Here is a 15,285-nt window from a genome sequence, read left to right as displayed (position 1 = left end):
ATATTTCTTTGCGATTCATCGCAGTCATATAGATAAATTTGGAAGGTACTGGACGGATTAATTGGCTACTCGTTCCCACGTCAGAAAGTGGCACTTTCCATGACTGAGATAAGCTCATCACCGACAAACAGCAATGCAAACCTAGAGAAGTTATTGTCGCTTTCCAGAAAATATCTGATGGAAGTGGCCAGAAGATGGAACCAGAAATTAAATTCAATAGTGCATTATTACTCGTTTTATGTTTTATGCTATCATTCACAATGCAGAAACGATATTTGAAATGACGAGGTAGCAACAATTTTTTTGAAGTAGAACCACGTCTTTCAGGAAGGGTGCCAAATCAGAAAACAGGTCAGGTTTTTTTTAAATAAAGTTAACGTTAATAACTATTTTCATTGTGAACGAATTATCATGATTTGTATACCAATCGAATCGGAAATTCTCTAAGATTTGTTTGATATGCTATACATTAGTCTCTCAATGGTTTGAATTCATGAAAACTGGAAGAACTTCCTTTTTTTCCCATACATTTGTTCTGCAGATTTGTGTGCTAACCCTACCCGTATTTTAAATGCTTATAACCCGAGAATTTTTCAACTGATCGGAAAGATGTTTGCATCAATTGATAGGAAATATTTCTACGCGTCTACCATAATCAATAAAATGTTATTTTTCATGAGATGAACAATCGAATAACTGTAGAATTTCAAGCGTTATCTAAACGCCCTCACTGCCAAGGGTTGATTGGCCCGATTTACGGTTTTCCCAACACAGACTTCAAAATCGATGTATCTGTGGTAATCCGCTTTGCAAATATACGTGCAACTGTTATTTGGGTATTTTTGTTCCCACCGAGCTGTGTTTCCCTAACACGGACTTCAAAATCAATGTGCCTGGGGTAATCCGAGGGCTTGTAACGACTTTTCTCATGCGCGTATTTTGTCGTTTGTTGCTACACGCATCTGCATGACGGGGCTGTACTTTGCGCCGCCATCATACCATAAAATTTGCTTCGAATTGTCACGCACACCACAACGCAAATATAAACTTCCTTTTTTTTGTTTTCAACATTCGCACTCACCTTTGCTGGAGATTGTGAAGCTCTCCGATGGGGTTCGGGTTCGTCTTGTTGAGAGCGTCGTCCTGCTCCTTCCGTTTGGTGTCGCCTTTTCTCCTGCGGTCCTTCCTTTCCTCGATCTCCTTTCCTTTCTTCGTTGTTGTCGTCCCTTTCTTCGGTACCGGAAGCCACTGCCGCGTTTGTTGCTTTTTCCTTTTTTTTCTTTTTTCTCATTTTTCTCATTTTTTTCTTTTCACTGACGTGTACACCTTGCGGCCAATTCTTTTCGCCATTAACAACACTGGCGGACGCTCACGTGACGACACTCGAATCGCGTGGTTCAGGAACTCGACCGAATGTACCGCACCGCATGGGGCGATCTAGTTATCATCACCAATAGGGGAACGAAATACCGCGAAAATTTCTTCACGGACGGGACACTTTTACATCCACGAGGCACATTCCGGAACCGTCATTTGACTTTTGCGGAGGAGACAAATCTTTTCCGCTACGGAAGCGTTTTTTCCACGATCGAAAATTGCACTCAAAAAATGTGCTAACACATGAGCACCAGCGACATTAAAACCGTGACCGACCTCGACACTGGCCAATTCCACTCTTTTACATTCCTTCATGGAACGTAAATCCCTTTTCGCCGCGGAACCACTACTTTTCGCACCACCAAAACTTTCTGGAATATGTGCTCGGCGCAATGGCCGCACAAGAAGCGCCGCGAACAAGAACACTTTTGACCTCAACAATGGCCCATGGGATTTTTCCTTCTTTGTCGAGCAAAGATCCTTTTCTGCCGCGGAACCACAACTTCCGCACTATCAAAATTTTACATCACCAATGCACTATGGTCCAGGAGGTGCATTTAAGTGTAAATTAGCATCTAGAGCTCGACAGTGATTCTCTAGACAAAAACTGTCTTCGACAAAGTTGTTACATATAAAAGAGCGCTCATTTTTATGTTATCAAAAATAGTGTGACCAAAATTGTCGATGAAATGAAAAATCTAACTTTCTTATATTTATAGATAGAGGTAAACATAGTTCGACAATATTGTAGCCCTGGTTATTTTAAGTAACTTTGTGGAACAATATTCCTTTCTATTTCTTCATATAACCGATATAGCGCTTTTTCTCTAGGTTGAGTTAGGGTTACCATGAAAAAAAAGGTTTTTTTGCTTTAACTTTTATATGTAAAATTCTACATCAAAACTGCCTTCGAATGACTTTTAGAGCTATCCAATCCACGCATTTTACGGTGCATAACTTATATGTATCTTAATTTTACTCAAAGTTATTGATGTTTTTTCCCCGAAAGCACGACCTTTTCATTTGCTAGTCGTTCTTTTTGGGGCAAACATAATAAAAAATTATTGATGGCATTTTAAAGAGCACATTTGATTCTACATAAGGTGTAACTTCCAAAAGAGTGTTATTTTTTGTATTTGAGTAAATTAAATTTGAAATTATGAGTTTTTGCATATAAATGAACAAGTTGCAATATTTAAATGCATATAGTAAGTGTAGACTTTAAAGTAGCATCACTTCAGTTCAGTCTTATAGCCACTAAACATGGAGGTTCAAAGAAGACACATTTTTGTTTTTGTTTTCGGTGGACGAAATATAGAAGACGTTATACAATTATTACGAGAAAAATGCCAAGATATATGTGTTTTGAGTGCCAGAAAGTGCCTGAAATGCCAAATGCTGAGCCAAAGGATGAAGCGTAACCGTGTTCGGGAAATTACAGAAATAATTTCTGCTGAAGAACTGGGCTTCGCAACAGCTTCGGATCCAGTATTATCTTTTAGTAATAGGCAAACACCAGAGTACTCCGATCTTCTGATTCCGGAAAATGCTAAGCATTTGATTTTGTAGTTTTTTATTTGTATGATTTTTATTTATTACTATGAATTTAATTTCCATTATAACAACTAAAACAGGTTAACATGTACATACGGAAGATTATAAAAATAAATTTGAATAAAACAATAGGAACAACAAAAGTTTGGTAAAATAATGTCATCAATCAACTCATCGCCAGTAAAATATGTCAATATATTACTAACAAATAACACGTCGAGCCCCGAGTTGTTCTTCATACGGTTTCTATTCGGGAAGCATTTGATAATTTGTCGGTCCCCGCTTTTCTTTTTATACAATAAATATATTTTATTGTAGAAAAAAAAAAGGTCGGAAATTTTTCTCGTAATAATTGTATAACGTCTTCTATATTTCGTCCACCGAAAAAGGAAATCAACAATGTGTCTTCTTTGAACCTCCATGTTGAGTGGCTATAAGACTGAACTGAAGTGATGCTGCTTTAAAGTCTACGCTTACGTCTAGCTTATGCATTTAAATATTGCAACTTGTTCATTTATATGCAAAAACTCATAATTTCAAATTTAATTTACTCAAATACAAAAAATAACACTCGTGTATTCGGGGAAAAAACATCAATAACTTTGAGTAGCATTAAGATACATACAAGTTATGCACCGTAAAATGCGTGGATTGGAAAGCTCTAAAGATCATTCAAAGACAGTTCTGATGTAGAATTTTACATATAAAAGTTAGAGCAAAAAAACCTTTTTTTTCATGGTAACCCTAAATCAACCTAGAGAAAAAGCGTTATATCGGTTATTTGAAGAGATAGAAAGAAATATTGTTCCACAAAGTTACTTAAAATAACCAGAGCTACAATATTGTCGAACTATGTTTACCTCTATCTATTTTTTTTTTTTTTTATTAATTCGTTTATTTTTACAGGCTCAGTTACTTAAGTTTAAAGGAGCCGAATTCTTAAATATATTTTTAAAACTATATATATATATATATATATATATATAAACAATTTTCTTACATCTATGGTTAGTAAGGTGGAAAACCGATTACTCGCGGTGTGCTCGAGTTTAGAAGGGTGACATATTTTTAGGAGAGGGATGGGATATAAGGAAATTGTAACAATGTTGATGAGCACTCAATTCTTAAATCTATTCGTATATCTATAGTTTATTTACATTTCAACTTATTCTACTATTTATAGCAAGGGGACGAATTACCCGCAAAGGAAGGAAAGGAGGGTATAAGGATGTAGGGACAATCACACACGAAGATCTATAGCTTTAAGGAAAACATATATATGGGACATGTAATCAAGGTCTAACCGAGCCAACACATCTCTCACCGGCACATTGGGCTGTCTTCCTCGGGCCCGAAGGGAGTTTTCTAAATTCGATCTGGCGACCAGATACACCTCGCACGACCAAACAACGTGCTCGATGTCGTGATAACCTTGGCCACAAACGCAGAGATTGCTGCTGGCAAGATTGAAACGGAAGAGTAGAGCATCTAACGAACAGTGATTGGACATGAGTCGGGAGAAGGTGCGAATAAAGTCCCGACTCAAATCCAGACTTTTGAACCACGGTTTGAGGCTAACCTTTGGGATAATCGAGTGAAACCACCGGCCCAATTCATCTTCATTCCACTTGCGTTGCCAGTTAGCGATGGTATTTTTGCGAACTAAAGAATAAAATTCATTGAAGGCGATTTGACGCTGATATATATCGCCTTCAATTGCACCTACCTTTGCCAATGAGTCAGCCCTCTCATTACCCGGAATTGAGCAATGTGAAGGGACCCAGACAAAGGTAATGACATAACAGCGTCTGGATAAATCACTCAAAATTTCTCGTATTCTCTCAAGGAAGTACGGCGAGTGCTTTTCCGGCCTCACTGAACGGATAGCTTCGACAGAGCTAAGACTATCCGTTACAATGTAATAGTGTTCAACAGGTCGTGAGGCGACGCTGTCCAGCGCCCAGTATATCGCTGCCAATTCAGCAATATATACCGAGCAAGGATTCTGAAGACTGTGTGAGGTGCTAAAAAATACGTTGAACACTCCAAATCCTGTGGACTCATGCATAGAGGACCCATCAGTAAAGTATATATTATCACAATTGATACGCCCATACTTTGCATTGAAGATTGTAGGAACGAACCCCAATCTAAGATAATCTGGATTTTCATGGATTTTCTCCTTCATGAACAGATCGAAATGTACAGAGGAATTGATGTAGTCAGGAAAACAAACACGGTTGGGAATATACGAAGAAGGAACAACCTGCATAGAGGTGAATTCATGATATGAACTCATGAATCTAGAATGAAAATTTAGCTCGATCAATTGCTCAAAATTTCCGATCACCAATGGATTCATAACCTTACACCGGATGAGGAACCGAAGAGATAATAAATTGAAGCGATCTTTTAGTGGGAGTACGCCTGCCAAAACCTCGAGACTCATGGTATGCGTTGAGGGCATACATCCCAACGCAATACGGAGACAAAGATACTGAATTCGCTCGAGTTTAATGAGGTGTGTTTTGGCAGCTGATTGAAAACAGAAACTGCCATACTCCATCACTGAGAGAATAGTTGTTCGATACAACATAATAAGATCTTCGGGATGGGCTCCCCACCAGGTGCCGGTAATTGTACGGAGAAAGTTTATTCTTTGTTGACATTTTTTACTCAGATACCTAATATGGGCCCCCCAAGTACATTTGGAGTCGAACCAGACCCCAAGATACTTGAATGACATAGCATGAGTGATCGGTTTACCCAAAAGTTGAAGCTTTGGTTTTGCTGGTCTATGCTTCCTAGAAAAAACCATCATCTCTGTTTTCTCCGTGGAGAATTCGATCCCTAGCCCAATGGCCCAGGTTGAAAAATTGTTCAAAGTATCTTGTAAGGGTCCTTGCAGGTCGGATTCGTTTAATCCTAAGACAGACACCACTCCATCATCTGCAAGTTGTCTTAGGCTGCAATTTTGTGTAAGGCAATTTTCGATGTTGCTTACATAGAAGTTGTACAAAAGGGGGCTTAAACATGAGCCCTGGGGGAGGCCCATGTAAGAGACCCGACTTACTGCCGAATCTCCGTGAGAAAAGTTCAAATGTTTGTCACAAAGCAAATTATATAACATATTATTCAATAGAGGCGGCAGACCCCGAGAGTGTAATTTGTCTGACAAAACCTCTATTGAAACAGAATCGAAGGCCCCCTTTATGTCCAAGAATACTGAAGCCATTTGTTTTTTTTCGGCGTAAGCCATTTGAATTTCTGAAGAAAGCAACGCAAGACAATCATTCGTCCCCTTGCCCCTGCGGAACCCATATTGTGTATCTGAGAGTAGGCCATTCGTTTCAACCCATCGATCAAGGCGAAACAAGATCATTTTCTCCAACAATTTCCGTATACAAGACAGCATTGCTATTGGGCGGTACGAATTGAAGTCGGACGCGGGTTTTCCGGGTTTTTGAATAGCTATAATTCGCACTTGTCTCCAATCATCTGGAACAATATTATGCTCCAGAAACCGATTGAATAAATTCAACAAGCGATGTTTCGCCACATCAGGGAGGTTTTTCAGCAAGTTGAACTTAATTCTATCTGTTCCTGGAGCCGAATTGTTGCAAGAAAGGAGAGCAAGAGAGAATTCTACCATCGAAAACTCGGAATCAAGATCGCACCTATCTTGTGGTATATCTCGAACAATTTTTTGCACAGGAACGGAATCGGGACAAACTTTCCGTGCAAATTTAAAAATCCATCGATGTGAATATTCTTCGCTTTCATTCGATGAAGAGCGATTTCTCATGTTTCGAGCCACTTTCCATAATTTTTTCATTGACGTTTCTCGTGACAAACCTCCCACGAAATTTCGCCAATAAGCACGTTTTTTCCCTTTGATCAAGTTTTTAAATTGATTTTCAAGGTCCAAATACGTCTGAAAATTTTCAGGGGTTCCACGTTTCCGAAAAGCTTTAAATGCATTCGATTTTTCTACATAAAGCTTGGAACATATGCTATCCCACCATAGATTGGGAGGCCTTCGACGAATAGTGGAGCCTGGGATGGGTTTCGTTTGAGCGCGAACCGCGCTGTCATAGATCAAACGAGAAAGGAAGTTATACTCCTCCAATGGAGGTAAACCATCTCTGGAATTGATGGCTAGAGCAATCGCGTCCGCATATTTTTTCCAGTCAATGTGTCTTGTGAGGTCATATGCCATGTTTATAGATTCAGAAGAATTCGACCCAATGGTGATGGAAATTTTGATTGGCAAGTGATCACTACCGTTGGGGTCCTGGATTACATTCCACTTGCAATCTAACGATAGTGAATTCGAGCAAAGCGAGAGGTCAAGAGCACTTGGGTTAGCAGGAGGTTTAGGCACACGTGTTGTTTCCCCAGTGTTCAAAACGGTCATATTGAAGTTGTTACAAAGGTCATATATCAACAATGAACGATTGTCGTCGTACAGTTCCCCCAGGCAGTTCCGTGAGAGTTGAAGTCTCCCAAGATCAATCGTGGCTCAGGAAGGAGTGAGCACATGTCATCAAGTTGTTTGCGGCTAACCGCAGCTCTCGGAGGCCAATACAAGCTGACAATACAGAGGTCTTTGCCTCTGATGTTTGCATGACAAGCAACAGCTTCGATCCCTCCAATAGGTGGAAGGTCAATTCGAAAAAATGAGTGGCACTTATTGATCCCCAATAGTACCCCTCCGTATCTGTCATCGCGGTCCAAGCGTATAATATTAAAATCGTGGAAAGAGATATCATCTCGCGAAGAAAGCCAAGTTTCGGACAGAGCAAAAACATCACAATTGAAGTTATGAGTTAAAAATTTTAATGTATCCAATTTAGGGATAAGACTACGACAATTCCACTGTAAAACAGTGATATCTCCGACCTCTCTATCTAAATTAGACATCAAGAGAGATAATCATTGCAAGGAGGGGCCATGTTTGCATCAATTGCTGTAAAATTGTCTTGATTACTGGAAGCATTGAGAACACAAGGGTTCTGATGGAGTCGGAAACATTAAAACACTTGAAGATTTGATCCAAAAGGTCAGACAACTTTATAAATCCCGATTGGGAAGTTGAGCTGGACGGAAAAACAGGGACAGTTGGGGTTTTTGATGTCCCCTCGAGTGCTGGGTCGTTCGAAGGTGAACTATTCCCACGGAAGCCAGGAGGAACCTGATTTTGCTTGTCCGCTGCACTCGATTTTTTAGGCAAGCTAACTGGGGGTATCACCGGGGGGACTTGTTCTTGAACTTTGGGAGTGGTCACATTTTTGCGCCGGGGATTCCCTTTGAAAATAAACGGTGTGCCCCCGCTAGCTGTGTCCGCTTCCATTTCATCAACTGGCAACGTGGAAAAGGTATTGTGTGTTGAGATTGGTTGTTGTTGTTGTTGGGCCAGTGGAGAAGCGCCCTTTAAAATTTCCGCAAAAGTGCGCTTCGAGCGTTCGTTTAAAGAGCGCTTCTGTTTCTCCCAGCGATTCTTGTAAGTTTCACAAGCAGAGAGCGCGTGTGGGGATCCTCCGCAATATGGACAATTATGCTCAGTCGCACTGCAGGATTTCCCCTCATGTTGCTCTCCGCAAGTGGCACAGCGCTCCTTGTTGGCACAATAATCTGAAGTGTGACCAACTGACTTGCATTTGTTGCAAGTCATGGGCTTTGGCACGAAGAGTCGCACAGGTAGTCTCAATTTGTCCACCATAACGTAGTCAGGGTGGGCGGCACCAGCAAAGGTGACTCGAAACGAGTCGGACGGCGTAAATTTCGTTTGGTCCCCATCATGGGAGAGTTTCCCGAGTTGGCGACAGTCCAAGATCTTTACTTCCATTGAGGGAAGCTTCTTGAACTTGCCTTTTCCTTCTTTTTTTATTTGTTCGCTCGTCAGACCCGTTTCAGTTATCACCCCCTCAATTTCTACGTTATGGGAGGGTATAAATGTTCTATATTCGAGAGTGAAGTGTTGGTCAGCAACAATCTCGTTTGCGTGTTTCCGTTCATTCACGACAACCCGCAATTTGTTCGGTCTAACCCTGCGAATTTCAGATACAGAAGTGTATCTGGCCAGATCTTTCATGATCTGAATCACGTTAAGGCTTTTTCCTTTTGGTTTTGGCCGGAGGAAAACAACCCACGGGCCAGTTCCAGGTGCATCTTCTGGATAAACTCTGACACGTGGAGCGGAAACAACAAAGGGAGAAGACGAGGACGAGGACGAGGACGAGGATTGGGTTGGATCGGAAACATCAGAAAGGGGAAGCGAAATCGATGATGGGAGAGGGGGAGTGGAAGTAACAGTCGGTTCAGAAGGGAGGCTTGCTATTTTCTTAGAGGGGGGCTTGGAAGGATGAGCAGATTCGTCCCCAGAAGAATTATCTTCTTTTTGAGGGACTCGTTTATGTTTTTTCCCAGATCTTAAATGGGATTCATTATCGGAGATCTCCATCTCTGGAGATCCTCCACTATCCTCCATTTTACAAAAATTTCTGTCTTATTTCTAATATATTATTGATTTTAACAATAATCTCGAAAAAAAAAATAACAAAACAAAAATAAATTATGATAATAATATTAAACAATGAACAAATGAGTTGAATAATAATATTAATATTAAATAGGTGTACCTTAATATAAAAGTTGTTCCGATACTGCGCTCTACTGCCCTAACCAGGGAGAGACAGAGGCTACGCGCTATGGATCAACACAATAGCGCAAGAATAGCTCACACGGTCACGTGATGATAATTCCCGTTAACGACAGCCACACGATGGCGATCCCGTTATGCCAATGTTCAACAGCCGCCAAGGGCTGCAAGCTGCAAGAGCGCTGCTTCCTTTGTTCCACTTCACAAAAGGTCAATTCGAAAGCGGACAGCAATGACCTTCACTCGTACACTATACCAATCGCACAATACTAAAAGTGGCAACGCACAATAACGACACTGAACTTTACTCGTCAAGAGTTGGATAGCGAATGAACCTCTATCTATAAAGATAAGAAAGTTAGATTTTTCATTTCATCGTAAATTTTGGTCACCCTATTTTTTATAACCTGAAAATGAGCGCTCTATTATATGTAACAACTTTGTCGAAGACAGTTTTTGTCTAGAGAATCACTGTAGAGCTCTAGATGCTAATTTCCACTTAAATGCACCTCCTGGACCATAGTGCAATGTGCTCTGCGGCATAGTAGCAGCACCAGAAACTTTTCTAAAAATGTGCTTCGGCACCAAGAAGTGCCGCACCAGAAGCGCCGTGTACCAAAAAATACGACCGTCTTCGGCCGTGGTTAATTAGAGATGTGCCATCCGCTCATGAGCTGTTCATTCGAATCGCTTCATTATAGTGAGCGGATTCGGATCGGTTCGCAATCAAAACAACGCAGCTCATCAGCTCATTACGGAGCTGTTGAGCTGATGAGCTGTTGAGCTGATGAGCTGCTGACCTGATGAGCAGCTGAGCGGATGAGCTGCTGAGCGGATGAGCTGCTGAGCGGATGAGCTGCTGAGGTGTTGAGCTGCTGAGCTGTTGAGCTGCTGAGCTGCATAGCTGCATAGCTGTGGAGCGCAAAAGCTGCAGAGAGTATGAATTTTGAGACGCGAAAGAATTTTTCGTCTCCCGCGTTTTATGATATGACGTCAGTTTGTTTTCGTGTGTCCCTCTTCGTTCTTTAGCTTTAGCAGAGATGCCAGATAGGAAAAAGGTTTTTGTTTTGAAGATATTAAATCGTTCGTTACCAAACAAAATAATAAACATTATTATATGCTTGTAAATGAAATTACTATATTATATTGTTATTTAAACATGACTGTTGAAACACATAAATTTATTTCCGCGTGCTGAATCAAAACAATTCAGCAGTGCTTGGATATTGAATGAACTGAATATGAACCAATGCCATTCATTAGTTTATTCATTCATGAACAATACTCTCTTTGAACCATCCAACACTGTGATGCCGGGCGAACTGCCTTGATTCACTACCACCAACGTCGGTGAACCATCAACATTCGAAGCTTGAAAGCTAAACGGGGAGGGGAACATTCAATGCTCATTCTCTCTTCTCTTCGTGTAATACCTTCTAGTGGACGTCATCCACTCTCAGCGGTAAACAGAATGTAGTCGCATGTGCTCTTTCAGCGGGCATCGGGTGAGCCGTGGTGCATGAAAGCATGATGTGTGGTGCACGGATAGATAATTGAACGGAAGCATTTTTCTCTTATCGCGGAAAGCAAGTTTACTTGTGCGCTGTCAGCAGATTACATTGCTTGTATTACTTTCTTATTCTTCTATATTAAAATTCAACGTTGGACACGTGTTTGGGCTATGTGTTTAGTGGAATTTGATAAAAATGGCAACTAAAAAAAAATTCAATACTCAGAGGAACCAACCCGTGGTCGAGTGGTTAGCGTCACACCTAACAAGCCGGGGGTTCGGGCTGAATTCCCGTTCTGGTCGGAGAAATTTTTCGTCAAAGAAATTTCGTTCGATTTGCACTGTGGTCATGCGTATTCTAGAGCTTACCACTCAGAATGCTTTCAAGGCGTGTTATTTGGCATAGAAATTTCAAGTATTGATAAAAAAAATGACGCAAGTAACACGTTGAGACGGCGAAATTCCTATAGGAGTGTTTAAGAAAGAGGGGCCAACCATGTAGCGTTTTGGGACGTGGACCGCGATAGCGCTCCACTCGTTTTATGTTAACATTTTAGACTTGGCACTTTTTAACACGTTGAGCCCCGTATTGTTCTTGCTGAGCATTCCATTCAGCCTGTATCAAGAGCATTTTCACAATATCAGTGTCGGTCCCAGCTCCCAAAGATACTTATTGTATAAATAGAAATTTGTCAGGGATTCGACTAGAAAGTAGTCACATTTTGTAAAACATCCGAAAACAAACCAGATGTATTTTTATTTTCTTATTTTTTCTTTATTTTAACTGTCAGTCCCGACGCTGGGCCCAACGTGTTTACGGCGGAACGGATGCATTGGGTGTACAAATTGAACAAATCTTGATTCTATCGCTTATTACTCATACATTTTTCGGTGGATTTAAGAATTTTTCTGCACCAATCCTTCAATTCATATAAATATAACCAAGCTCATCTGCATGCTCAAAAAATGGCTCCGTACTCAAACGGTTAAACAAAAAGTGATAAACACTACAAAGGAAGAAAAGTGGGAGCATCATATTACCTTTATGTAAATTCACAGCCTATGATGAAACACCTTTTGAACATGTTTAAAAAAAAGTCGACGATACAATACTCGTTCGCTAACTAGGCTGGAAATTCAATCCACTTAGCGAATTCCACTCGCTTAGTGAGCTGCAGAACAGCGAAATCAAAAGAACGAATTGAATATGACGCCTATTATTGATATACAAATGGGCTGCAGCCTAGTCAACGCAAGCCCTGTTTAAGAGCCATTTAAAATAGGCACATTTAGCGAACGCACAACTTAAAGAAACGACCCACGGGTTGCATGTAGTTCTAACATATTAGTTCTAGCTGGCTCAAATGGAATGCGCTTGATAGGACAGAGAAAAATATCTACATTCAGACTCAGTAACCATCTCTGAATCTGAATGATTCAACGGCAAACCGGCCCGTGAATCTTATATGCTACCGAACCAAATATACAGCTTACAGGCTACGTTCAGAGGAGAAGAGAGTATTGCTAGACTCTCTCCGAAAATTCTCACAGCTGTTTAACGTTATGAGTACAAGTTCTTCAGCACATACGCATGGAAACATTCGTTCTCGCTCTTTTCCCTCGCATGGCATCTTCAGCGCAAACATCAGTTGCTCGGTGTGTTAGTGTGAGAGTTTCAGAGCAGCTGAACTGTTTTACTGTTCGTTCATTCAAATTTGAATGAATGGTGAAAGCACTGCAATTCAGAAACAACCCGGCATAAATGCTAATGATTGATAATGGTCTTTTTGTTACCTTTGTCATCGCGAAGAATTATTTCTCGTTGCGCCTATTAGTGGATTTATTTTTATATACTTGGATGCAAAAAATATCTCGGTAGTTTTATCAAAAGACGTTGTGTCGGCCAATATTTCTGAAGGCATTTTATTTGGCTACTGCTGGTTTTTCTGTTGTTTAAGTTCAGCATATCCTAAGCATCTTCTATGTTGGATTTCAGCATTCAATTTTTGTTTTATATCATATTATTAGAATTCATATTAGTTTTAGTTTGTGTACAATTATATATTAAATTCGTTTTTTTTTTTGCTTTCCGTCCATTATGAAAATACACACTATAAAATGTCCCATGGTAGTTATGCAATTGTGTGGACAACCGCAAAATTCAACTGAGCTGAAGAGCTGTTCCAAATGAGCAGCTCTCTTGTATGAGCTGAACGGCTCTGAGCCGCTCACCATGATGAGCTGATTTGCCCATCTCTATGGTTAATTCGATCCGCCCCCTTCAATTATTTTGTGCGTATGATTCCGCTCCCGAGTGTGTTGTGTTGGTGAGCATGTTCCGTCACCCATATTATCACATGATGTCGTTGTATAATTATAGTGCGAATGTTGCAAGAGAGTGTGATGTTGCGTTGCGTGTTGGTATTTTTATAGCGATTGTCAATATCATAGACAAAGAGACTAATAACGTTACAGGCTTTGTAAAAACATGCAAGTCGGGGGTATTTTTTTATTTTTTTAAATTGAGAAGCCTAGGAAAATCGTCTATTCAGATACTAGAGGTGAATGAACTTTCGCGGTTCGAGATCTACGTAAACATGAGATGTGCAATAATTTGAGAGGGAAAAGTAGAATACAATGCTCATTTGACAATTTTTCCATTCACATATTTTGGTAGTCCTAGGCATCATATCAAACGTAAATAGACGTTCATCAAATTTATTGGTAACGAAGAACATAATCTATTCCAAAAATTTCGATGAATTCTAAAATAATATTCGAAGTGGTAAACAAGTGGAATGCATAATATAATTACGTAGTTCTAAGTAGAAAATATGCGGTCGTGTCCTAGATACAACCCCTTACAATTTTTTATTTTAGTATTTTAATTCTTGGGTTTTAGGCACTTGTATTGCAGATAGGATATGTGATTTTCTTCAGAATTTAAAAAACTACTACCAACCAAAAATTACTTACTACAAAAAAAAATTATACTTCGAAATTTTGTTTTTTTTAAGAATTTGAGAAGCATTACAAATTTTATTTATGTTTGAATGTGTTCGCATGTGTGTTTTGATATGTGATTTTTTTTTCAGAAAATTTCGACCATTGCGAGGTACGAAAATATCTTTCCATTTTTTCACCGTCTGCTTTTATTTCGTGTATTCTCTCCCTATCCTAGATATGGGCAAAACAATTCATTTCGGTGAGCGGCTCAGTGCCAAGTTTGAGCAGCTCTTTTCAAGAAGCGATTTATTTGGATATGTACAGAAGAGAAGACGTAGAAAATAAAACTCTCGAATAATAATTAGCAAAAACATTACTTTATATAAGGTGTTCTCTAATACATTCTCATCACATCTTGGCTCATACACATGATCTTTTTGATGTTATCTGATGAAAGTCTACTCCATCTTTTACTGTAATCTTATTCTGGCTTCATGAAATCTCGCTTACATGGTATTGAAGTTGCCGGAATCTTTTTAATAACGATTTCCTAGAGCCGATGACTCCCTGATCCTCTGTTGATGACGGTGCCTAAGCATATAACTAACGCTACCAATAAGCGAACAGGACACAAGCGAAAATAGCACAGTCGCTCAATTCACTTGATTGATGAAAAGCTGTTCTTTTCATATGAGTGTTCGCCGCAGTGAACCTTCGTTCTTTTTTAAGTGCTCATTTAAGAACCGAGGTTCGTTCACGGACCGCAGTACAACCAAGAAACCATGACTCATATGTAAAGAACCGTGAATCGTGAGCTCGTGGCTCGTAAGCGTTCTCATCGTTGAAGTGAAAGTTAATTGGCTATTATGAGTACAGTGAAGTAAAAATCTTGATTTTGGTAGATTTATCAGGAGTTGTTTAAAATGATATTGCAGCGTAATTAAAACAGATTGAAGTTGGGTGTCAAAGATCGAATTATAGAGCAGTTAGAGTGATTTCATTTGATTGATATAAACATTCAAGTTTATTATGTATTTTTTGATTAAAATTAAGAACAACACGTTGAAAACCCCTAACTTTTAAGTTTTTTACTTTCAAAATATTACTTAAATCCTTATGGACTCGAAAACTACTGAACCGATCGACATGCAATTTGGTATGTAGAGGTTTTTGGGGTCGGGGAAGGTTCTTATGATAGCTCGAGACCCCTTTTCTATTAAGGGGGGGCTACCATACA

The 15,285-nt window shown here is 39.8% G+C and overlaps 1 protein-coding gene across 3 annotated transcripts in view; it reads left to right on the top strand.

Annotated features, from left to right (window-relative positions):
* Nucleotides 1-15,285, top strand: part of LOC129775684 (uncharacterized) — a 135,744-nt gene that overhangs the window by 91,576 nt on the left and 28,883 nt on the right. The window lies entirely within an intron of this gene.

Source organism: Toxorhynchites rutilus, chromosome 3, assembly GCF_029784135.1.
Source record: "Toxorhynchites rutilus septentrionalis strain SRP chromosome 3, ASM2978413v1, whole genome shotgun sequence".
In the NCBI taxonomy this organism is placed as follows: Eukaryota; Metazoa; Arthropoda; class Insecta; order Diptera; family Culicidae; genus Toxorhynchites; species Toxorhynchites rutilus.
The sequence above is the reverse complement of the archived record's forward strand: the minus strand, read 5'-3'. Positions and strand labels throughout refer to the sequence as shown.